The sequence below is a fragment of the Marmota flaviventris genome, chromosome 8 (genome assembly GCF_047511675.1).
Source record: "Marmota flaviventris isolate mMarFla1 chromosome 8, mMarFla1.hap1, whole genome shotgun sequence".
Lineage (NCBI taxonomy): Eukaryota > Metazoa > Chordata > Mammalia > Rodentia > Sciuridae > Marmota > Marmota flaviventris.
In genome coordinates, this window is record NC_092505.1 from 133,584,224 (window position 1) to 133,588,616 (window position 4,393).

Genomic DNA, 4,393 nt, shown 5'->3' on the forward strand with positions numbered 1-4,393 from the left:
CCGGGAAGCAACCAGCCTGCGCTCACCTGCGCACCCCCTTCAGCGTCCCTCCTTCCCACTCGCCGCCAACCGCGCCCGAGGCACCTAGCTTGAACCCAGCAGCGCAGGACCTGGGACTGCCCTGGCTGCTCAGCAGGTGGCGGTGCAGCCCCTGGGACTCCTGACACTGCTGGACCTTCCCGCGGGCCACCGCCTCTAGCTTAGGGCCAGGTCGGAGCAGTCCAGCCACCAGTTCTGTCCGGCCACCAGATGCTCCCCCCATTCCGTGATCACCTCAATAACCAGCTCTATTTCAAGCCAGCAGCTCCCAAAGACTATCCTTTATAATTCCATATCCCAGAGAAATCAAATGAACTGAGGCCTCTCCTAAAAGGAACACTTGTTTTCAAATGGCCTTGTGATAACCCAAGGGCTCAGCAACTGAACAGGGGCTCACTTTGACCTCAGGAAGGAACCCTCTGCTCAACCGAACCTCCAAGGTCATGTCCTCATCAGCCAAGACCACTTCTCCCTGCCCTATGCACTTTGCCAAGGTCCCCAGAGATTCTGGCCCTCTTTGTCCTCTGCTTCTTCTCTGTCTTCTACTCTTTCCTTCCTCAACTCTTTTTCCCTCTCCTCTTCTCCTTCCTCTCCCTCTTCCTCTTTCTCCTCCTCTCCCTTCAGCTTTGTCTCCTTCGTTTCCCTCCTCTTCCTCCCATAATCTCTCCTTCTCTTTCCCCTCCTTCCCCTGCCTCAATCTGGCCTTTTCTTCTCTCTCCTCCTTTTTCTCCTGTTCTTTCTTCCTACTCTTTTTCCCTTTCTTTCTCTTATCCTTCCTTACTTCTGTTCCTGGCTAAGACTCCTAGGAGCAAACCTCTGTCCCTCTGACCCATTGACTGAGTGACTATAGTGTAGTGTGGGACAGGTCATAGGATCCTGCTGAGGACTCAGGAGCAGAGTGCTACCCACATGCTTTGAGCAGAGGCTGGGCATTTGAGGTGAGGAAACACCAACTGGGGTTATGGTCCCTGTGGTGACAGTGTCTGCACCTCCTCTCTCTGTCATGCTTCATTCAAATTGCTGTGACGCTCAAGTGGTAGAGGGCATGTTTAGCATGCTCAAGGGCCTGGGTTCAATCCCCAGCACCAGTGGAGGGGTGGGGAATGACAATAAAACCCTGTGACAGTCATCCTTCTTTATCCTCACTCCTCTGTACCATAACCACCACTGAGGTTATTACCACTTTACCACTACCACAGCAGCGAGGTCACCTTCACTATGGCTTCAAGCACCCTCTCTTCCATCCTTTCTCAGCTTCCATGGTGTCCTCATAGCCCATCCACTGCATCACCACCCTGGCATTATCAGCATCATCATGAACACTAAGGCAGAACTGTGAGGACCTGACAACACCTACAGGTCGCAGGGTCCAGAAGGAAAGAGGCTCAACTGATTTGTTCATGAAGTTCTACTTAGGTGAACTGGAAGGGGAGGGACAGAGGCAAGGGGAAGGAAAGAGAGTTAGATTTGAGCCTCATTACAAGATGGAAGGCCAATTTCTCTCATAGATAATTTGGGGACTGAATAATCAATCCAAAAAAAAAAATTAGTATTATTGCAGCAGTGAATCCTCACTGAGTCCTTGCTCTGTGTCAGGGGTAGGCTAAGCATTTTGTATCATTGTAATATGTTGTTATATGGTATTATTTGGAGTAATATTGTATAGTTTTCTACAATTTTGCCTTCAACTTCAGGGATCTAAAGATCCCATTGAGGGCTGGGGATGTGGCTCAAGTGGTAGCACGCTCGCCTGGCATGCATGAGGCCCGGGTTCGATCCTCAGCACCACATACAAACAAAGATGTTGTGTCTGCCGAAAACTAAAAAATAAATATTAAAAAAAATTCTCTCTCTCTCTCTTAAAAAAAAAAAAAAAAAAAAGGTCCCATTGAAACCAGCCCTGGAAATCATAATTCCCAATCACACCAAGAAGCAATTATCCCCATTGCAGAGAGGAAGAAGTAGAGACTGGTAGAAGTGGGGCATATGACCATCAGTCTTATGGTGACTGAAGAGGGCAGCATTTCAGGAGCTTTGAGAACCCAGGACAGAGTCTGGTGGGGCACCTGTAATCCGTAATCCCAATAACTGGGGAGGCTGAGATAAGTTTCTGAGAAACTTAGAGAGACCCTAAGCAATTTAGTGAGACCCTGTCTCAAAAAATAAAAAAGGACCAGAAATGTGACTTGGTGGCAAAAACATTCCTAGATTCAATCTCCAGAACCAAAAAGAAAAAGAAAAAACTTCCAGGACAGAAGGACCAGGCTAGGGAACCCATGTGGAGCCAAGGCCCGCCATCCCAGACACAGGTGCTTAGAATTGGTTCTGAGTCCTAGAGCCCCATGTGGAGTTAAGGGAGTTCAATAAATCTTTATTGAACGAATAAGAGAGCAAGGCCCTGCAGCACTCCATCTTGATCCGAGAGGGAATATGAGCCAAGAAGCCAGAGAGTCAATTCCTCACTCTGCTACCAAGCTGCTTTGGACTGACTGCCCTTACCCTATGGTCTCCCTGACACCCATATTCCTACTGTCCTTCCCTCAAAAGACTACTCAGCTATTTTAGCTCTGCCTGAGAATCACCCAGGATGCCCAATAGTATGAAGTTCCACTTAGGTGACCTGGAAGGGGAATAGGGTAACCTGAAGGGAAATAGTCAGGCCTCCTCCACAGTGTGCCAAGCATCTTCTTCAACCCTACACGGCCCCCAACTCTATGGCCCACCATGATACCAGTCTGGTCACATGGGCTGGGGAGGGGTAGAGACAGAGAAACAGGCTTCTGAGAGGTTTCTGGGCCAACAGTGGGATTTACAGTTGGGAGAAATTGGCCCAGCCCCCACCCTGGGTGATGATGCTGTCAGCAGGCAGGAGAGTCTTGATAGGCTCCTCCCCTAACACCCCAGCCCTTCCACCTGGCCCGACTGTTCCTGGCAGTACCCAATAGTGTTCGTGCCTGCTTCTTTTCCTTCTGACTCTTCCAGGCTGTGCTGTGGGGACTGAACTGCCACCTCTTGGCCTCCTGCTGTGTGCATCCCCTATCTGTCTGCTCCTGGCCTGCCTGAAGCAGAAAAGGGGAGCCCCTTGATGCACTTCCTGAGAGAGATCCTGCCTTTCTGGCCTGGCATATGAAGGCTGGCCTCAGAAAGCCTGGACCTCAGAGATTCCCCCCATACCCTGAGGATGAAGGTGGCAGCCACACCGGCACTCCCTCCTCTGCCCCCAGTCCCGGGGGAACCTGTTTCCCGGGCCTAGCAGGCTGAGCAGGCCCTGGCCCGCCTAGCGTTGCTGGCTCAGGTTTCCCCACTTTCTGGTTTTCTCATCTCCCCTGCCCCAGGCGCCGCCTGCTCTCTGGCCCAGGAACCGGATCCTGGAGAGGGGGAGTGTTGGGAAGGGGCCTGAAGGGGGTGTGGGCCAGCTGGTTGGGCAGCACCAGGAAGGGGGAGCAGTGAGGAGTCACCATGGCTCAAGGCCAGGATGAGGTTTGGTTCAGCTTTCTCCTGCCCAACCTGCCCCAGGGGCTGGCTCTAAGCCGATCAAAAGCTGGAAAGACCCACCTCCCTGGCTGTTCCCCGTAGCTGCCACCAAGTCTTTTCTGCTGTTGTTCCCTCTACCAGGAATGTTCTTCCCAGACTCCAGCACCACTAAACCCTGCATTTCCACTAGGATTGGGCCCTTGGCCACCTCCTTCACCCATAAACATTGCCTCTTTCTGCACAGGCCTCCTTTTTTAAGGTTGCCGCATCACATCTTCCTCTTCCCCTATTGGGCCCCTCGGGATCCCAAACCTCTTCCAGGAGCTCTATACTGTCTCTCATCTTTGAGTCTTTGTACATGCTGTTCCCCTGGGCCTGGAATGTCCTTCTTGTTTCCTCCTAGATCCTTCAGGCCTCTAGACAGAGACCTCATCTCCCAGGAAGTCAGCCTTAGTGGCTGTGTCAGGATTGGGCCCCTGCGGATCCTTCACCTCAATCTAGGCGCTAAAAGATCCTGCCCAGGGCACCCAAACCCTTCTGTACTCCCCTGGGGCCCTTTAGGAATCTACTAGCAACTGCTGCTCATGTGAATTTAGCATGAATAATAGAGAGGAATAAGGGCACTGGGGTCTTTGCTTGTTCTCACATACCCCCTCATTTCATGTGGTGTGTTTATATGAATTGGACCATGTAAGGTAGGGTCGAGTGGGCCTACGCTTTACTGGCTTCGAAGTGACCCATGACCATTGGCCAGCCTGAACACATCCTGTTTAGACAGAGGCCAGACAGCCTTCCCTTACCCCCTCAGGCCTGCCCAGCCCCCACTGGGGAGCCCAAGTCCAGGCTAAAAGCTCAGTCCCTACTGGTTCTAGAGAGGCCT